Source organism: Papio anubis, chromosome 12 (assembly GCF_008728515.1).
Source record: "Papio anubis isolate 15944 chromosome 12, Panubis1.0, whole genome shotgun sequence".
In the NCBI taxonomy this organism is placed as follows: Eukaryota; Metazoa; Chordata; class Mammalia; order Primates; family Cercopithecidae; genus Papio; species Papio anubis.
The window spans coordinates 53,264,559-53,287,324 of record NC_044987.1 but is presented as its reverse complement, the minus strand read 5'-3'; the positions used below and the strand labels follow the sequence as shown (position 1 = coordinate 53,287,324).

The 22,766-nt window shown below is 35.6% G+C and overlaps 1 long non-coding RNA gene across 2 annotated transcripts in view; it reads right to left on the bottom strand.

Annotated features, from left to right (window-relative positions):
* The window catches only part of LOC110741317, a 2,275,404-nt gene that overhangs the window by 1,499,165 nt on the left and 753,473 nt on the right, over positions 1–22,766 (bottom strand). For both annotated transcript variants that reach the window (XR_002517353.2, XR_004177644.1), the window contains exon 3: positions 10,778–10,854. This is a non-coding gene — a long non-coding RNA (uncharacterized LOC110741317). The remainder of the gene's footprint in view (positions 1–10,777; positions 10,855–22,766) is intronic.

Below are 22,766 nucleotides of genomic sequence, written 5' to 3'. Positions count from 1 at the left end.
CTTAATGTTCACAGTATCTCCTTATCCTGAGTTTCCCTAATCAGACCACCTATTCACCACACCCTCTGCAGAACACAATAAGAAATTTACTGTTTCTTTCAAACATAAAAATTGATAAACTTCTTCCTAGATGCTTAATTACCTTCTCCTCCTGTGATTCCCTATATTATGGCTCCAACATTTGCAGTGCATATTCTTGTAATTGCTCCTATATGTAATTACATTTACATAAGACTTACATAATTTTGCCTGCATTATAAGGTGATGATTCATTTTTCAGAAACTTTTTTGATGTCCCAAACAGGATACACTGGAGCTATATTTATTTCTTACAAGAAATGCTAAAGTAAGTAAAAACATATACTTGTATATTATTAGCCTGTCACAGGCTAGTATTCAGAAATTTGGAAATTAATATTCAAATAGGTGTAAGTAGAATGGAAATGAGTAGAAAAGGCACACTCATGTAAGAGTGTCAATTATTATTTTCTTGTAACATCAAGAAAGGTATAACATCAAAAGATATATATTATATACCAAGTATAATAAAAATAGAAGCACTCCATAATGACAATAAAAATCTAATGAAATAATTTTCCCCTAAAGTTGCAAATATTCCACTCCATTTATGTATGAAACCCACTGGGCTTCAATACAGTAAGGCTTTGGATTCAACTGCATCTGAATTGAAATCCTAGACCTGCAGCTTTTAGCTGAATGATTTTGGACAAGTTAGTTTCTCTGAGTTGAATTTTCCCATCAGTAAAGTTGGGATAATAATACATACTCCAGAACATTGCTATAGGATTAAGTAAGATAGCTAAGAGAAATTAAAGAGTGCTTGCTCTACAGTAGGTGATCAGCTAATTTTAGTTTCATTCTCTATCAGTTCTTTTCTTTATAGAATTTTATGTTTCTTACTAGTGTGTTTTGGTTGTTGGTAGGCAAGACAAGTAACTAAAATTATTTTATATGTGGAGCTAATTAAAAAAAAAAAACATTGCAGTGGTTTCCAGACATTTGTGAAATATCAGAATCACCTGCAGATTTTGTTAAAGCATACATTGCTGGGTACCACCATTAGAGTTTTTGATTCAGTAGGTCTGAGATCAGCCCAAGAATCTGTAGTTCTAAAAAGTGATGCATTGCTAGTTGCATGCATTCTCCAACCACAGTTGGAGAACTGTTGCAGTAATACACGTGCAACAACCAAAACAAGATAATGGGGATGGGGAGGATTGGGCAGATCATGGCAGACAGGAGGCAGAACTAGACTGCAACTCTGACTGGGACAGAGCAGCGTGTGGAGGCTCGCATCATGAATCTTTGCTTCAAAACGACTGCAGGTATAAATCAGGAAACCCAAGAGAACCCACAGAGCCTCTGAAGGAAGCAGACTGCTCCTGCAGGACAAAGGAGACACCCCAAGCACTGTGAGTGCCCGAACTGTGGAAATGGGAAAGAGAGATCATCTGCCCCCAAACACACACCCTCACTGGGGAAACTGAAGGTCTAGATTACGAGACAAGATTCTGACCTCACCTGGAGCTGAGTCAATTGAGAGAGCCAAGTAAAATGCAGGGGTAGACAAAGCAGCAGGAAAAGTTCTGTGAGCTTTCTGCCTGGCCTCATAGGTGTCCTTTGGGAGGGTGGACAGAGGCGTTGGGAAAAGGCCACAGGGAGAAGGAAATCTCCAGCTGAATTTTGTAACAACTTGAACTGATCAAGAAGTCTCCTGGCCAGAACTCAGGGAAGCGCATGAATCTGGTATGCAGACTCCACAGGCAGGGGAAAAAGGAAAGGCATACTTGCTTTTCAACTGGGAGGCAGGTAGCTTGGGGCAAGTTCTCAGTCCTGCTTGCCCACTGCCTGGAAACAGTCTCGGTGCCGTTGGGGATGGGGACATGGTGGGAGTGAGACTGGCCCTTTGGATTCCGTGGGAGCTGGGTGAGGCTTGTGACTGCTGGCTTTCCCCCACCTCGCTGACAACCTGCATGACATAGTGAAGATAACAATAATCCTCCTAGGAACATAACTCCACTGACCTGGGGACATCATCTCCATCACTCACAGCAGTTGCAGCAAGACCCACTCAAGGAAAGTCTGAGCTTAGACATGCCTAGCCCTGCCTCAACCCAGTGATTCTTCCCTACTCACCCTGGTAACTGAAGACAAAGTGTGTATACTCTTGGAAGTTTTAGGGCCCCACCCACCTCCTGTTCCTCCCCACAGTACCACAGCTGATGCTCTCTGGAAAGTGCCACCTCCTGGCAGGATGCCAACCAGCACAGAAATAGTGCATTAAACCACCAAAGCTAAGAAATCTAAGAGTCCATTTTACCACCCCTGCCACCTCCACCAGAACAGGGGCTGGTATCCATGGCTGAGAGACCTACAGATGGTTCACATCACAGGACTGTCTGCAGACAACCTCCAGTACCAGCTTGGAGCCTGGTAGACTTGCTGGGTGGCTAGACTCAGCAGAGAGATAACAATCACCACAGCTCTGCTCTCAGGAAGCCACATTCATAAAAGGGGGAGAGTACTACATCAAGGGAACACCCCATGGGACAAAAGAATCTGAACAACAGCCTTCAGCCCCAGACCTTGCCTCTGACAGAGTCTACCCAAACGAGAAAGAACCAGAAAATCAACTCTGATAATATGATAAAACAAGGTTCTTTAACACCTCCCAAGAAAATCACACTAGCTCACCAGCAATGGATCCAAAACAAGAAGAAATCCCTGATTTACCTAAAAAAGAATTCAGGAGTGTGGTTATTAAGCTAACCAGGGAGGCATGAGAGAAAGGTGAAGCCCAATGTAAGGAAATAAAAAAAAAATGACACAAGAAGTGAAGGGAGAAATATTCAATGAAATAGATACCATAAATAAAAAACAATAAAAACTTCAGGAAACAATGGTTACTCATAGAAATGCAAAGTGCTGAGCAATAACATCGAACAAGTAGAAGAAAGAAATTCAGAGCTCAAAGAAAAGGTTCTTGAATTAACCAAATCCAACAAAGACAAAGAAAAAAGATTAAGAAAATATGAACAAAGCCTCCAAGAAGTCTGGGACTATGTTAAATGACCAAATCTAAGAATAATCGTCATTCCTGAAGAAGAAAAGAAATCTAAAAGTTTGGAAAACATATTTGGGGGAATAAACGAGGGAAACTTCCCCAGCCTTGCTGGAGACCTAGCCATCCAAACACAAGAAACACAAAGAACACCTGGGAAATTCATTACAAAAAGATCTTCACCTAGGCACATTGTCATCAGGTTATCTAAAGTTAAGACGAAGGAAAGAATCTTAAGAGCTGTGAGACAAAAGTACCAGGTAACCTATAAAGGAAAACCTATCAGATTAACAGCAGATTTCTCAGCAGAAACCCTATAAGCTAGAAGGAATTGGGGTCCTATCTTCAGCCTCCTCAAACAAAACAATTATCAGCCAAGAATTTTGCATCCATCGAAGCTAAGCTTCATATATGAAGAAAATATATAGTCTTTTTCAGACAAACAAGTGCTGAGAAAATTCACCGTTACCAAGCCACCACTACAAGAACTGTTAAAAGGAGCACTAAATCTTGAAACAAATCCTGGAAACACATCAAAACAGAACCTCTTTAAAGCATAAATCTCATAGGACCTATAAAACAAAAATACAATAAAAATAAACAAGGTATACAGGCAACAAATATCATGATAAATAGAATGGTAACTCAGATCTCAATACTAACATTGCATGTAAATGGCCTAAATGCTCCACTTAAAAGATACAGAATTGCAGAATGGATGAGAATTCACCAGCCAACTATCTGCTGCCTTCAAGAGATTCGCCTAACACGTAAGGATTCAGATAAACTTAAGGTAAAGGGGTGGGAAAATAAATTTTATGCAAATAGACAAGAAAAGCAAGCAGGAGTAACTATTCTTATATTAGACAAAACAAACCTTCAATCAACAGCAGTTAAAAAAGACAAAAAGTGACATTACATAATGTCTCTATTTATATAATGATAAAAGGCCTTGTCCAACAGGAAAATATTACAATTCTAAACATATATGCATCTAACACTGTAACTCTCAAATTCATAAAACAATTACTAGTAGACCTAAGAAATGAGATAGACAGCAACACAATAATAGTGGGAGACTTCAATACTCCACTGACAGCACTAGACAGGTCATCAAGACAGAAAATCAACAAAGAAACAATGGATTTAAACTATACCCTGGAACACGTGGACTTAACAGATATATACAGAATATTCCATGCAACAACCACAGAATATACATTCTATTTAACTGTGCATGGAACTTTCTCCAAGATATACCATATGATAGGCCACAAAATGAGCCTCAATAAATTTAAGAAAATTGAAATTATATCAAGTACTCACTCAGACCATCATGGAATAAAACTGTAAATGAACTCCAAAAGGAAATTTCAAAACCATGCAAATACATGGAAATTAAATAACCTGCTCTGGAATGATCGTTGGGTCAAAAATGAAATCAAGATGGAAATTTAAAAATTATTTGAACTGAACAACAATAGTGACACAACCTATCAAAACCTCTGGGATACAGCAAAAGTGGTGCTAAGAGGAAAGTTCATAGCCCTAAACTCCTACATCAAAAAGTCTGAAAGAGCACAGACAGTCTAAGGTAACACCTCAACGAACTAGAGAAACAAGAACAAACCAAACTCAATCTCAGCAGAAGAAAGGAAACAACCAAGATCAGTGCAGAACTAAATGAAATTGAAGCAAAAAAATTACAAAAGATAAATGAAACAAAGAGCTTGTTCTTTGAAAAGATAAATAAAATTCATAGACCATTAGCAAGATTAGCCAAGAAAAGAAGAGAGAAAATCTAGATAAGTTCAATAAGAAATGAAACAGGAGATATTACAACAGACACTACAGAAATACAAAAGATCATTCAAGGTTACTATGAACACCTTTATACAAATAAACTAGAAAATCTAGAAGAGATGGATAAATTCCTGGAAATATACAACCCTCCTAGCTTAAATCAGAAAGAATTAGATACCCCAAACAGACCAATAAGAAGCAGTGAGATTTAAATGGTAATTTAAAAATTACCAACAAAAAAAAAGTCCAGGACCAGACAGATTCACAGCAGAATTCTACCACACATTCAAAGAAGGATTGGTACCAATTTTATTGACACTATTCCACAAAATAGAGAAATAGGGAACCCTCCTTAAATTATTATAAAGCCCAGGAAAGGATATAACCAAAAAAGAAAACTATAGACCAATATCCCTGATGACTATAGATGCTAAAATCCTTAAGAAAATACAAGTTAACAAAATCCAACAACATATCAAAAAGAGAATTCACCATGATCAAGTGGGTTTCGTATCAGGGATGCAGGGATGGTTTAACATATACAAGTCAATAAATGGGATACACCACATAAACAATTAAAAATAACAATCACATGATCATCTCAGTAGATGCAGAGAAAGCATTTGGCAAAATCCAGCATCATTTGTGATTATAACTCTCAGCAAAATCAGCATACAAGGGACATACCTCAATGTGATAAAAGTCATCTATGATAAACCCACAGCCAACATAATACTAAAGGGGGAAAAGTTTAAAGGATTTCCTGTTAGAACTGGAACAATACAAGGATGTCCACCCTCACCACTCCTCTTCAACATAGTACTGGAAGTCCTAGGCAGAGCAGTCAGACAAGAGAAAGAAATAAAAGGCATCTAAATTGGTAAAGAGGAAGTCAAAGTGTCACTGTTCGCTGATGATATGATCATTTACCTAGAAAACCCTAGAGACTCCTCCAGAAAGCTCAAAGAACTGAGAAAATAATTCAGAAAAGTTTCCAGATATAAAATTAATGTACACAAATCAGTAGCTCTTCTATAAACCAACAGCAACCAAGCTGAGAATAAAATCAAGAACTCAATACCTTTTACAATAGCTAAACAAAACAAAACAAAACAAAACAAAAAAACATAGTAATATACCTCACCAAGGAGGTGAAAGACCTTTACAAGGAAAACTACAAAATACTGCTGAAAGAAATCATAGACGACACAAGCAAATGGAAACACATCCCATGCTCATGGATGGGTAGAATCAATATTGTGAAAATCACCATACTGCCAAAAGCAATCTACAAATTCAATGCAAGTCCCATCAAAATATCACCATCATTCTTCACAGAATTAGAAAAAAAGAATCATAAATTTATATGGAACAAGAAAAGAGCCCACATAGCCAGAGCAAGACTAAGCAAAAAGAACAAATCTGGAGGCATCACACTACCTGATTTCAAACTATACTATAAGGCCATGGTCACCAAAACAGTGTGGTACTGGTATAAAAACAGGCTGATCTTCGACAAAGCATACCAAAACATAAAGTGGGGAAACGACAACCTTTTCACCAAATGGTGCTGAGATAATTGTCTAGCCATATGTAGGAAAATGAAACTGGATTCTCATCTCTCGCCTTATACAAAAATCAACTCAAAATGGATTAAGGACTTAAATCTAAGACCTGAAACTATAAAAATTCTAGAAGATAATGTTGAACAAAACCTTCTAGACATTGGCTTAAGCAAGGATTTCATGACCAAGAACCCAAAACCAAATGCAATAAGAATGAAAATAAACAGCTAGGACTTAATTAAACTAAGGAGCTTTTGCACAGCAAAAGGAGCAGTCAGCAGAGCAAACAGACAACTCACAGAGTGGCAGAAAATCTTCACAATCTATACGTCTGACAAAGGACTAATATCCAGAATCTACAACGAATTCGAACAAATCAGCAAGAAAAAGAAAACAATCCTATCAAAAAGCGGGAAAAGGACATGAATACACAATTCTCAAAAGAAGATATACAGATGGCCCATAAACATATGAAAAAATGCTCAACATCACTAATGATCAGAGAAATGCAAATCAAAACCACAGTGCAATACCACCTTACTCCTGCAAGAATGACCATTAAAAAAAAAAAAAAATAGTAGATGCCAACAGGGAACACTGCTACACTGCTGGTGGGAATGCAGACTACTACAACCACTATGCAAAACAGTGTGAAGTTTCCTTAAAGAACTACCATTTGATTCAGCAATCCCACTACTGGGTATCTACCTGGAGGAAAAGAAGTTATCATACAAAAATGATACTTGCACATGCATGTTTATAGCAGCACAATTCATAATGGCAAAAACGTGAAAGAAATCCATCAATCCATGAGTGGATAAAGAAACTGTCATATATATGTGAATGACATGTATGTGTGTGTGTGTGTGTGTGTGTGTGTGTGTGTGTGTGTGTATAAAATTAAATACTACTCAGCCATAAAAAAGAATGAATTAATGGCATTCACAGCGACCTGGATGATATTGTAGACTATTATTCCAAGTGAAGTACCTCAGAAATGAAAAACCAAACATCTTATGTTCTCACTCATAAGTGGGAGCTAAGCTATGAGGATGCAAAGGCATAAGAATGACACAATGGACTCTGGGGACTCAGGAGTAAAGTGTGGGTGGGAACGGGGTGAGAGATAAGAGACTTCAAATAGGGTTCAGTGTATACTGCTAGGGTGATGAGTGTACCAAAACCTCACAGATTACCACTAAAGAACTTACCCATGTAACCAAACACCAGCTGTTCCCCAATAGCCTATGGAGATAAAAAATTCTTTTTAAATAAATAAAAAATAAAGTTAAAAAGATTTTTTAAAAGATAATTGGTAAAAAGGGAGAGAAAACCACATTTTTTCAAAGTCATATTTACTGTTCTAAATTTTCACTATAATCTACTGAAGAGTTAGAACAATCCCACAGATAGGACTCAGCATACCCAGACTTGGCCTCTTTTGGTGTGGCCTTGGGCATGTCACTTCGCTATTCTTAGCTTTGGTTTCTCCATCCTAAAAATTACGGGATTGAAATAGGTCAGTGTTCTTAAAACTGTGTTTTCTAAGCACTGGGAGATCAGAGCAAACTGAAGGATGGTCTTCAGGGGGGAATTGAACAGACAAGAATTGAACAGACAAGAATCTCATTCCCACACAGATCAGCTCTCCTTATAGAACTCTTAATATAACATAGTTCTACAGAAGAAGCCAAACCAAATCAAAATAAATAAACACAATCCAGTCTGAAACACCTTTAGGCTAGATGATATCTGTGGTCACTTTTACCATGGCTTTCTCAAATATTGAGCTCCATATATGGAGCTTTCTGTGATTATAATGATAAGCAATAGCAATAAAGACCTTAGACACTACAAATTTCAAACTTCAAGCTATATTCAGTGCACTTTTGGTATTAAGAACTTTTCAATTCCAATGATTTGAAAGCAGATAAGCCATTCTTATTGCCTATGCTAACTCTGTGTGTGTGTGTGCGCGTGTATCTCACTCTAATAATTTGAGCAGCTTCATAATACAGCTAGCATTTTTGAGTGCTTGTTCTGTGTCACCTAGTATACTAAGAACTTAAAATGTATTTTTAGTTCAATCCTTAGAAAAACTCTTTTAGGTAATATTATTATTCCCAACCCAGAAATGCATAAACTCTAGCACAAATAATTTAACTAGCTTGCTCATGAGCCACAGGTAGTAAAAGGCAACGGTGGGACTTGAACCTAAGTCTACTTGTCTATAACTTTATGTCGTACTTATTCTATGAGGAGATTCAAATAATCAGAGAGTTATCAAATGGAGCAATTAAAATATATAGATCTCTCTGTCTGATATATAAAAAATAAAATAAAAAAAACAAGGATATTAAATCGCCCTGTGAGAGGAGCTAGGCTTTCTCCAGCAGGAAAGTTTCATCCAATGAGTAGGAAGAAGGAGAGTTTAAGGTTTGCCCAGAGTCATGGAGGTGATGGTATGCACTATTAAACACTATTACTTTATTTCTTTATTTGATTTTTCAAATGTGAGCTTGGCTGAAAGTCTTTAGCTAAGTTTATGACATTAAAACAAACAACAGTATATGCTAAGTGAACTGCTGTAGTCAAAAGCAGTGACAACTGTGTATGTTCTGGGGAGGTGGTAAGATATGAAATAGGGAAAGTATGATGAGACAGATATCCCACTGTAATGCCACCACCTCGACCAAGAAGACTGATAACTATGTAATGGGTGTTGACTCCAAAGATGCTTCATTTTAATCTTCTAATTGCATATGAATAAAGCTTTAATGGAGCAGATTAGACTCACGGCCCAATAATCTAAAGAGAACTGGATAGTGTTTTTCTACAAACTCTGAGCAGGTCAGTAGCTGGATGACTCCTTATAATTCAAAGATACTTATCCCTGTTATTAATAATTGTTTAAGCAATTCAGTCAAAAAATAAAGGATCATCATACAATGAGCCCTATGATTGAGACTTACATTCAGAAAATCTTGTTATAACTCTTGAAGTGATGGTAACTTACATCCTAAATTGGGTTTTAGAGCTGCTCTGCCTTAATACAGGCTTTCACAGGTGAAACAGTTTCTTGGGATATTAGCTAACTAAGAGCCTAACCCCAGTCTGGGCTGCTCATTTTTATTTTGCAGCTTTATTCATTATCTATTCTCAACAAGTATCTGTGAAGGTTGAAGAAAAATAATTATCACAAAATTTATGTAAATAAAGTTTTTACAGACAAAAAGAGAGAGAGCAGAAAAGGGAATCACCTTCGCCTCAACTTTTTCCTTAACTATGAATCATTGACATATACATTGTATTTTTAAATTTTTCTCATAAGGTATAATTAGAAATTTCAATGAAAAATACTAAGGAATAAACGTAGAAACAGAACATAAACATAACCAATATGAAAGAAATTAGTTAACTATTGTAAGATATTTACCTTTCTGATAACTAAATGTCATGAACAACTGATTTTTATAGCATTCTCAGCCAATAAGCACAGGAAACATAAAATATTAATAAAAATAATACTATACAAATGAATAGTGTTAATCCCATTCATAGGCTCTTCTAATCCTTCTATTATACACTAATGCATCTGGCATGAAAGTCCATTTATTCTGTTTCTTTTTTCAATGTTTCTCCCAATTTCTTTGTCAAATTCAACATCTTTAAAGGTAAATATTTCATTTTACCAACATACTACAGTTGTTTGTTCATTTTTCAGAATAGGTAGTTGAGCTACTTCAAACTGACATTATTTTGCAGGTTACAGATCTTTACAACTTTGACGAGCTCCTGATTTTCACATGACAACAATTTTTATCTCACTTCTTGAAAAATGCATGCAAAGACTGTGAGCTTTGGGGTTAATTTGTGGTTTTAGCCCCTACATTTTCACATTTAAGGGAAACATCTGTTCTACTAATCATTGTTGTTTTTATGTCAACTGACAATGCATTCAAACACTGATTAAAATAAGAAGACACAGTGGGCTTCCAGTGCATATCAAACAGAAGAACAATGAACACCCAGATTACGTTAGAAGGACTGTGACTGAAGACATTTAGACAGAATATGTGTTGATAGGGTAATTATTAGGTGGAGTAAATTGCAATGTAGAAGCCTCAAAAAGTACTTGTATAAATAGTTTCTTTTCCACAAAAGAGGTCTTGTGTTTGAAAAAAAAAAAAAAAAGTCTTTTAAATTCTGGTAACTTCCAAAATCAATTGCCCCAAGTTCAACTGTAAGAATATTTTTAGTGTTCCTCTCTGAAATGCAGAATACATATTAATTTTGAGTGAATAATTTCTAGTACTGGAAACCATACCTGATCTGGTGGTTTCTTCTTCACTCATGCAGTGAGAATCAATAGATTGATGTGGTGAGACAGTTACTTCGGGTGATCTAAAATGAAAAAGGCATTTTAAAATTAGGAAAAGAAACCTGAAAACTTCAATAATAATGGCATCATAATTTTTTTTTTTCAGTCAATCAGCAACATTTACTGTGTATCCACTGTGTACTGAGCCCAGTTTTATGTGGGCATGGAGATGTAAAAGAAAGAGTAGAGAGAATCTAGCTTAATGCTGATAAAGACTTGTGAAATAAATGAATAGTAAATTAAAATAGAAAAAATATCATCATCATTTTTCTGGATGACTAGTTTACAAATTATTTGGGAAGGAAAGATACCACATATTTGATATATATATTTATGTAATCATTCAAAAATATTTTAATTTGTATCACTTTTTATATGCTGAGCAGAGAGACATAGTACCTCCAAGCTTAAAGCTTTGGTTTCAAGGTGCATATACACTGTGGATACATAAAAAAACTAAAATTTCTGAGATCTCACTGTGTTCTGTGTTTGTCTTTATGAGGTTTATTGGCGAAATCACCTTTTCCTCAGAAATATCTTATTTCCACATGGTTATTTACATGGCAACTGAGATTAAGGTAATGAACACCATTTATAGTAGTGTCAAACTCAAGCCTGCTACTAATATCAATTTACTTTGACCACGACCCCAGGGGTAGTTACTAGACAATTCCCCAAAGGCTATAGGCAAACCAAAGATATGGATGGCAAATTGGTAAAGAAGATCAATAAAAATGATATAGGCCAATGAAATAAGACTTCATGTTTTATTTCTCATTATTGTATTTACAGTTAGAAAGTGTCTGGCATACTTAACAAAAGCAAGCTAAATTAGTAAGTGAGGAATGCCAGGAAGATATTACTCAAATATCTATATAAAATATGTACCCAAATAATATAAATGCTTAGTACCATCTTTGAATTATCTATGATTACAATCTCTATTTAAAATAAATTATGGCATTGTATTTATAATTGGAGGAAAACATTATTTTGCCAGCTATAGCCACAGCAGTTTCAAATACACACAGAAACTTCTTAAATAGAGGTCCCTTGTTTTAATGCAATTTGATGTAGTTTTTCAAGTCTTTAATTGGTGTTTTTTAAAGATATACTGCTTTCTCTAAGAGGAAAAGAAGAATTTGGAGATCCCAGGTATTCTGAAAGGTAGAAGGGACAAGATGAAGGGAGGAGAACAGAGGAGGAAGAAGAGGAAAGAAGGAATCAATGAAATAGATGGCCATCCCCAAAGACTTCCAAATTTTCAGTAACATAGACAAAATTCATGTATAATGTGATATAGACATACTTTTGTATATATTGGAAAAAAGAATGCATTTCAGATGGAATTTACACAGCTTGGAAGAATATAAACTCCCTAGGTAATTAACACAGATTTTAAGAAGAGCTATTTAAATTTCATATGCTATGAAATTCAGAGAGGTATTCAAAAAATTTCATGTAGATTAAAGATCTTGAAGAACTTAAATACCACAATAATATTATTTATGCAATATAAAATATAAATATTAATCTCAGTGTAGTAGGCTGAATAACCACTCCCCACCTCCAAGATGTGCACGTTCCGATCCCTAGAACCTGTGAATGTTCCCATGTATGGTAAAAGGGACTGTGCAGATGTGATTAAATTAAGGATCTTGAGATAGAGACATTATTCTGAATTATCTGGGTAGGCCCAAATATAACCAGAAAGATTCGTGTAAGTAAGAGATGGAGGTAAGAGGGACCGTCACAGAGAGATTTAAAGATGCTATGCTGCTGGATTTGAGATGATAGAAGGGACCATATAAGCAAAGGATGCAGGGACCTGCAAAACTGAAAAAGGCCAGGAAACAAAATTCTCCCCTAAAGAAAGACTCTAAATTTATGCTAAATTGTTAGAGCAACAATAAGAAACTAACACGCTAAGTAAAATCTTGATTAACGAGGAGTCAGATTTGGATTGAAACTATCAAAAGTTTTCAACACATGGTCAAATAATAAGAAAACAATCAGATTGTTTAGGTATATGTAGAGGGAGAGGATACACACCACTGAAGTGAAGCCCTTAATATGGTAAATTTTATTTTATGTAAAATTGTATATTATGCAAATTATATCTAAAAAAAATCAATAAATCACCTGATGAATAAAGACTGCACAATAATAAGCAAGTTTTATTTTAATCTATTGTTTGAACCATTTCAATGCAACACTAATCTATTTTCTTTTGTTTTCTGAAAATATGGTGATAATGATAATGATGATGATAATCATAACAATTTTGATGAAGACAATAACCATGTTGCTTTTTGTCCAGGCTGATTCTTTTAGAGTCCATTCCTAGCCTAAAGAAATATAATACATTAAAGAAAAAAAAAAAAGAAAAAACACTTTCTAATTATAATACTCACCATTTAATTACTCGATTCTGATCCACTAGGGAGTCTGATCCACTCCCTAACATTGTTCCTTACTTCTTTTGGACCACCTTATTTTTTTATTGATTTCTACCCAACTTAACCTCAGCCCCAGATTCTTTTTGTCAACCTGATTCTACTCTGGATACCTCTTTCACCTCTGCTCCAGAGTGACCCTGTGATCTGCCTTTCAAGAGGAACCTAGTGCCTCGACTTGGTCTTCCTCTACACTGAGATACAGCTAGACAGTCCATCCCCAAATCCAGAGCAGATAATGGAAAGTATCTTTCTCTACATCATCGTCAATAGGATATTGATCAATATCATAACAAAAAGAAAAATGGAATTATGAAAAGACAGTGCCCAGAAGGAAGGCTTTTTTTGTGGTGGAGCCTTGATGATAGTAAGGAGCTTGGTACATATGATGGGGGGATATGAGCTCAGATGTGGAGAGAGAGAGCAAATGAAGATGGTCCAGAAAATCCAGCTCCATCCTACTATAGCCCACAGCTAATAGTACTGTTGTAGACATTAGAGAAGATGGGAGAAAAAAATAAAACCTAATTGAGCTTAGCAGTTTTTCAGTTAACAATATTGAACACTGTATCAATAAAATATAACTCCAAGCATCCATCATAAGGATCATAATGAAATAAAGAGATTTGAGTGTTCAGTAAGATCTACTCTGAAGATTTTTATAACATTCACTTCTTGGATTCGCATTTAAGAGGACTATGTCAACAGAAATCTTAGGAATATATTTTATGAAATAGCACTTTTATGTTTAAGCTGGTATTTAGTGACTGTGATGGGCCAAGAATTGTAATAATTACTTTCTGTGTATCATATTATTTAGTCATGATGATAAACACAAAATTTGGTACTATCTTTTTTATTTTATAAACTATAAAACTAAAGATCAAAGAAATTAAATAACTTTACCCGATTGGTAAACACTGATACAGATTCAATTTTATGTCTGTCCTACTACAAACTTGTGCTTTAAACTCTTTTGGGATATAACATAAATTTATATACAAATAGTGTAGTGTGTTGCCACTACTAAAGCCAAAATTTCAGCTTTAAAAAAAGATCATTTGGGTCTTCTATAAAACGTAGATAATGTTATTCACAAGACAAAGTGTCTTTGTGCTGTATTTATTGCCCTTTTCTCTCATTTGAGGATATATGACTGATAGAAAAGAGCTGAATAGTCTCATAGAGAGAGCCCTTTCCTTCTTCCAGCATTTTGGCACTATTGCAAAAAGACTGTCCCAATTTCAAAGGACAGATGCAACGACTAATGGCAAATAAGTAATGGAAGCTTTTATGGGTGACTCAGTAAGTTATTAAAACTGAAAATATATAGAAAAGTGTCACTCTGGAAAAGAGAATTATTTAAAGCCACTCCTAATAAAGTGATGCCAGAAATTAACAAAACACATCAGTTTCAGAGATCTATAATTAATCTTATCAGTGGATGTGGCAGGATAGATTCCTATTTAAACTTGCATCTTGATGAGACTTCTCGCTCATGTGCTGTATCAGTACAGAACTCACTAGGGACTCAAGGGATCTAAATCCATCACAGTGATTTTATATTCCAGTTCATGCTCGTTGCATGCCCTGACTTGTGCTTGGTGGCATTAAATAGCTAACTAACTGTGACCATGGTGTTGTTGAAAAAGCAGCAGCTTTTAGTGCATTTTTTATACACACTGTTGAAGAACAAATATAAAATTAAAAAGTCTCTGTCCAAGGCTTGAGATAGAATTAATGGTCAGGGGGAAATGCAATCTGTGCTTAGTTCCTGTAACTGAATTATATTACAAAGCTTTCTAAATATAGGTATGCATCATAGTCTGTAATGGTTAGAGTGAAATGTGAAGGATCATAAGCAATAATTCTGTCATTAAATTTTAATGTGTAAGCACAACTTGGATAGGAAAGCATGCTTCTAAACCTTACAATACTAGAGAAGGCAAATTATTTTGAAACCTGAGACATGAGTTAAGTTATTATCTTTCGGTACCACTTAAAACAGACAAAACAATTGCAGTTATGAGAAAAATGAAGATCTCTTAGTAAACAAATGGGTAAATTATAGAGTTTTATTTTGATCAGACTTATTTCCTGTTATTAAATTTGCTCTAGAAAAACATTTAAAAAGAAAAAGACTAAAGGAAAGGAGTTAATTGTTAGTTTTGCTCAGATGCTTTCTATTTGCCATTGTTCTTACTTTTTAAGTTTCTGTTGTTAATCAATAAAGCACAGCATGACACTAGGTTGTAATATGACACACCTTTCCTTTATCCATTTATTTAATTAACATTACAATAAAGTTAATAAAATAGAGAAGTGCTTCTATTATCAGAATAGCAAAAATGACAAAAGAACAGTAGTTTAAATTCTCAAATTTAAGTCCAAGTAATTTGTAATCTGCATAGTGTCGGAGAGGTAGGATATGATCTATTCTGCGATGTGCATTAGAATAGTGGATAGTAAAACAGAAATAAGTATATATATTATATACATAGCAGGTAAAAGTCTAGGACTTACTGGATCGAGTTACAGTGATTTCTTGATATTCTGTGTGGGAACCTCCTTGCTTTAATGTGAGTCAGAGTAATTTTACATAGCTGCTATTCTGTGGGCCCATTTTAGGCCATTTGCCTTGAATTGGCACCAAACATTAATTTTCTTAGTATTTTATTGAATAGGAACACTATATTATATGCTTATTTTGTCTATTTGTTGATTTTGTCTATTTGTCGCTGCGATGGAGGTTTTATGGTGATAATGATTGTCTCTCTTTCAGCCTTTTTACCCAAAGACTTTTGAAGATTGTATTTACTTTGATGGTTTGTGAGGACCCAAAGACCATCTGGTATCTAACATGCAGACATCAGATTGTAATTGTTTTTCTCTAGGTGCTTCCATCCAGGTTTGTCAAGGGTTCAGACCCATGGGGATAAAGGAAGTAGTGATCATTTATCATCATAAAGGTTTGAAAAGTTTTCCCAGAGCAGCCGTATTCACAATTTTGTGTATTTTCTCATGCAAAGTTACTCTGGAATCTGTTTCTTTCTTTATCTTTATTTCTTTGTAATGTTTTGTTCACTTGCTAATGTTTACTGTACTCATACTGAATTTCTTCCACTTTCTAGAATGCATCCCATGCCTCACTGTCTCTGGTCCTTCAGTCCATCTGTTTGGAATAGTCTTTTCCTTCGATCCCACTGCTGTGTTCAGCTGGTGGACTTTTACTCATCCTTAAGGTCAGTCCAGGTGTCACTTCTCTCAAGAAATATTTCCCGACTCTCTGAATCTAGGTTTGGTGTCCCTGTTACATGATCTCATGTTATCACTGATGTTCCTATCACAAGGTTTACCATTCCCATCACCACCTCCATTATAATTATTTGACTGACTGCTTCCAATGGAGAAGCTCCCTGAAGGCCTAGTCTATGACATGCTTATTCATCTTTCTGTCTCCACATATTTATTAGTCCCTAATATAGGCATAAATATAAATATATATATAAACATATGTATATGTATAGTGGTAAAGAATTTGGACTTTATCCAGTGATGAGTAGAAATATCACTATGTCGGCCGGGCGCAGTGGCTCAAGCCTGTAATCCCAGCACTTTGGGAGGCCGAGACGGGTGGATCACGAGGTCAGGAGATCAAGACCATCCTGGCTAACACGGTGAAACCCCGTCTCTACTAAAAATACAAAAAACTAGCCGGGCGAGGTGGCGGGCGCCTGTAGTCCCAGCTACTCGGGAGGCTGAGGCAGGAGAATGGCGTAAACCCAGGAGGCGGAGCTTGCAGTGAGCTGAGATCTGGCCACTGCACTCCAGCCTGGGCGACAGAGCGAGACTCCGCCTCAAAAAAAAAAAAAAAAAAAAAAAAAGAAATATCACTATGTCATGAAAATATATGATCACTAACGTTCTCTGAAAAACTGGAAAATGCCAAATTCTTTAACATATTTTGTTTATAAAGAAAAGAAAGATACAAAATATGAAAACAACCTTCCATTTAATATACTCTTGGAATATCTCTCTCAGGTCTGGGTCTTGAGATTCCAAATTTTTGTCATCTAGAGAACTCAGATATGCAGTTCAGCCCTTCACTGATCACACTGGATTCACAAGTGAGCTAATCTGTAGGCTTTTATGACAGTTGCTCTGTGGTATGAGTGCTGGAGGCTGTCACAACTTTTCATTAAAAGGAGATAAGATGTGGACCACGATTAGAATGATCTGCAATGCTATTAGCAAGATTATGACATGCATTTTACCATATTATAATGTAAGATGCAATATTTTTCTAGGTGATTATTTTTTCACAGTTACTTATTTAATTATTCTATAAAACACCCTTCTACCACTACAATTTTGTTTTTTGCTTCTCAAGATTTGTATACCTTTCTGAGGCACTCAGCAAGGTGTGCCTCATGAGGTGCTATTAGTCTGTGTTGCTGTTTAACTCTAAGCTCCTCAGTCTCTTCTATTTTTTAAAAACATCTGAGGGGCAAACATGCCCTTGTGTCACATATCCATCTCATACTGGTTTCTGTAATGCCTGGGATCTGAATCACAATGTCACCAATTAAATTATGACTGGGATTAGATTAGTGGCAGGTACAATGTGAGACATATGAATTGATACATATAAATTATGATATAGAGACTAGGCACACGAACCAAGGTTTTTGGATTTGATTACCACTAATGTGTTCATGTTTCAACTCCTTATATCACTCCTATCTGTGACTGGTGTCTGAAAGCACAGGATTCTAATGTGATTTAATCAATCGATAAGCTGTGATTTAGCTTCTTTGATGATGAGACTAGCATCTTGCTGGTCTCTGAGACAGTCATCACTGTGGGAGGAACCCTGAATGGGGGAAAAACCACTACTTTTAAATGGCTACTAAGTACCAACCATTGTGAGAACGTCTTCGACATACATTATTGAGACAAGTCAGAGAGGTAGGGATTACTACTTCAGTTTTACACATGTGGAAACCGAGGTTCAAGTTAAGTTTTAGAGCAACCAGGGAAGGCATTTGGGGTTTGAATCCAGGTATGTCCAAAGCCCAGGCAGCCAAGGAACAGTAGTGCTGCTGAAGCTTTAATTAGGAGCAGGTTACATACATCTTTTCTCTATGTTGCAATCACTTAGGGAGACTAGGAAGAGGTAGACAGATGCTTCCCCAGGAAACATAAAAATACTTATTATTCTTTTATATAATTTATGGACTCTCTGAAACTCACCCACAGATGCCTGGATCTCAGAGTAAGGACTCTCAACCTACAAGGCAGAAACCCAGTCTCATAAACTTTTGTTTCCCAATTGGTGCCTAGGATCTCTGCCAGGCACAGACTTGGGTCAACAATATAAAGACTGTTGAATAGAAAAAAGAAATTAATGAATGAAAGACTAAATAAAGTATTTCTTCACTCTTCATTGTTAAACCAAATTATGCCTATTCAGGTGTTTGTCTTACTTATATATCACTGAGTCTCACAATTTAAAATTTATTGATTATCTCCTAAATGCCATGTTCTTGTTAGTCTATATGCATTATTTAATTTAATCCTTACCATAGCTTTCAGTCATATAAATCTTAAAGTCAACATTAGAATAGTACCTGACACAGAGTGGGAAAAATTAAGTTATAGAAAAAATATAATGTGTTCAGTAATACTAGCATTGATTATACACTTATATGTAATACACAAATTTAAATGCCTTACATATATTATCCTAGCTTACCTCTCACAACCCTATGAAGCATGTGTTCATACTAATTCTGTTTTACTAAAGATATAGTTGAGATTTAGAGCAAACAAAATGTCTTGTCCATGGTCAAAAAGCTATTAAAGAACAGAACCAAGATTTGAATCTGGTGATTTCTGACCTTAAATCTCATGGAACGTGAGACACAGAGAGAAAATAATGTGTCTACAGCCACACAGCTACTAGGTCAAAGTTGGGAGATTATGCCCACTGTTCTTTTCACTGCATTTTCATTCTACATTCCACCATTGTTGTAGACTAAATATTGTGCCTCTGCCAAAGTAAAATTCATATGTTGAAATTTTATTCTCTGACGTGATGATACTAGGTGGAGGGACCTTTTGAAGGTAATTAGATCTTGAGGGTGGAGCCTCAAGAATAGAATTAGTGCTCTTATAAGGAGAAACACAAGAGCGTGCTTTCTCTTTCTCTCTACTCCCTGCCATGTGAGACTACAAAAAGAAGACAGCTATCTATAAACCAGGAAATTAGCCTTCACCAGCTACCAGATCTCCCAGCATAATGTCTTGGACTTCACAGTCTCTAGAACTATGAGAATAAAGGTCTGTTGTTTCAGCCCTGTCTACAGTAATTTGTTATAGCAGCTGAAATGAACCAAAACAATCCTTTAACATTACAAAATTGATGGGCATCACTTTCCCAATAGCCCTGATTTATAATGTGTTGGCACTAAAGTTATGGTCTCTGTAGTTCAAGAAAAGACAGAGACTAAGTTGACTTACAAAACTTAGGAGTTTCATTAACCTTATGATGCTCCCAACATTTTTGGAATAGAGACATCAAATATACTGCAAATGCTTAAACTTGACCTAAAGCTTATTTAGGCTAGAGAACTTTCCATATTTATCCGTTTTCATTTCAATTTGTTTCTGTACTGAAACTACAGCAATTGCGTTCCATAATAACCAGTCAAAAGAATTATGAAAAGAGGCAAAACATACCTCTTGGCGTTTTATTTTATGAGATTTGATTAATTATAACACTATTTGTTAGAATGTATGTCAAAAGTAAAGTAGAGGATCCTCTTCAAAGATTTTCCTCCTCATCTAATTAGGAATAAATAGTAACGTCTCTCAGAAGCAAAATTTACTCAAAGACCTGTGCTAACATTCTTAAATATCTACTAGCCATAATAAAGAAATCAATGTACTTTATGTTCTTAGCTCCCACAATTTAGTCTAAATATTTGCCCTGGCATGCTTATGCTGGTCCAAGCAAGCATTAGGCCATGGCCTGTTCCTCTTCTTTATTTGAAGGTGTTTTTACCTTTCTCAGCATTCCACAATTTACTTCCTCCTTCCTTTGTTCTCCTCTGCCTTTGCCTCTTTTAAAAAGTTCTAAGTTGCCAGCCAATCAGGACAAATACAGGATGTGAGGTCCCATTCTAGTCAGTGGAAACCGGACACAGCAGTAGGGTGGATGCATCAGGTTATAAATGACCTTCTCTCCTTCGTTCGGTGTACTCTCGTGGCAAAACTGCTGGCGAGTGTACCCCTTCTACAGAAAGTAAAAAAATGGCCTTTCCAAGGAAATTAAATTTATGTTCAAGTGCTATTTCTTTATGGCAGCAGGGAATAAACATTTCTAACAATGTAGAATTTGTAACTACTTCTAGGCATCTGACATTATGATATTTAGTTATATGCTTTAAGTCTATGTGTGCTTTCCCCATACATTAATTACAGAGTTACATACATTCCCCTTAACAAATAAAAGTAAATTTTAAACTATAGGAAAATATAAAGTGTGGGTTTTTACATCAAAAAGACAAGTATTTAAATCTTGTCTTCATTCATTGATAGTTGTGAAAACTTTGGCAACATATCTGTCTCATCTAAATCACAGTTATATCCCCAGTAAAACAGAGATAGTAGGATAGGTTTCTCATAGTTATAGATATTAATGTAAGATAATATAAATAAAGCACTGGGAATAGTTCCTGCACACAAAAAGTACTTAATACATATTAATTTTATTAAATAAGTATCTTATATTCTTCCTAAGACTTAGACTTGCTTGCTTTGTGGTAGTCTCAGATCTCTCTCTCTCTCTATTTCTCTTCCTACCTATTTCTACCTATTTATCCATCTAGCCATCCATGTAACCTTTTATCTAAATTAGTCTCATTTAGTCTTCACCCTGATATTTCATTGTTATCCCCATTTCATGAAAGAGAAAACTAAAGCTCAGAGAGGTTAAGTAAATTGTTAAAAATTACACATTCGGTAAAACTGAATTTCCTTGCATACATCTTTTTCTGTCTGTGACTGCTGTGATCATAAAGGAATCATAGACAGTTCCAATATGAACAGAAAACAAAATATGCACAATGGCCTTGCCCCTGATGCTACTTAAAGCTTCTGTAGCAGGTCTTATGCAAAGAATATAGAGCTCAAAATTTGAGCTAAGTTTAAATCCTGGGTAACTATGGTCAATTAAATCACTCGACCTCTCAGAGACTCATTTTTGTCTCATCTACCAAATGGGAATAAAAATAATATAGGTATCCTTGCTATTTTTGTATCTTTTGTGATAAAGAAGCTTCTTCATGCAGTATATAAATGGCCTAAGTGCTGTAAACAGATGGCTTTGTACTCCAGGTGAAATGCCTACTGCAGGACTATGTATTTTAGGTTATCAAAAACCTCTGTAAGCAGCAAGCATTCAATAGATGTTTGTTGATTAGTTTAATAAAACATTTTGGAAACAATTTACAGAATAACAAGTATATACATAGATTTGGATCTTTAAAGCTTAAAGTCTATTACATATGCAGCTCCTGCCTGGCAATGAATTTTTCTTTCACTACCATGTAGTCCCAGGTTCAATACTTTGTTCATTTAGCTCTATTTAGCTAAATATTGACTCGTTCATAAGGTTATGTGAAGGAAATATTATGGTCAATTTGTGTAGCTTGGCAACAACTAAAATTACAATGGAGATTCCATAATCACTACTATTTAAGTTTATGAACATTTTTGAGAAAGTAACACAAAGTAAGTTTCATAAGAATTTAAGGGAGTTTGATTAGCATTATAAATTATGTTTTTGTGACTTTTTCAGTGTTTTTCCACTTCAGTGCAAATGTGATTGAGAAGGCAGCTGTCATCTCTTATCATGTGACAGACAAAAATTGTTATTGATTATGATTAACTTTATGAATTTATCAAATTATTAGTTGCAAGTTCCAAATGCATTTTTATAAAGGACTGAAGTATACAGAATAGAAAATATAGCTTTATGAATTATCTTGCAGTTTATATTTCTACTGACAATTCTAATCATTTGTTTAAAAACAAAACCTTGTATTTATTGAACAAATTAGGGCTTAGTTAAGAAACTCAAATAAAAGTTCCTTAGTTCCTTTTCATTTCACATTATCATGCCATCTGTCACTAAAGTACACAAATTATCTGCTTCACTCACTTTCTATATTCAATGTCCACTGGCTTCCTAAATCTGCATTCAAATGTTTCCTCCTCCTCCTCCTCTACTACCTCTGAGGGCGGGCCTAAGGAAGGGCCTTGTCATCTGCACAGTTATTCCAGGTTCCTACTCAGTCTCCCATCTGTTTTCAGCCTTTCTCATTCCTGACCTAGCATGACTGGTGATTCATAAAATCCCATCCCGGGCATCTGCCTTCTGAAAAGTTGATAGAATTCAGGTTGGCCCTTCTGTA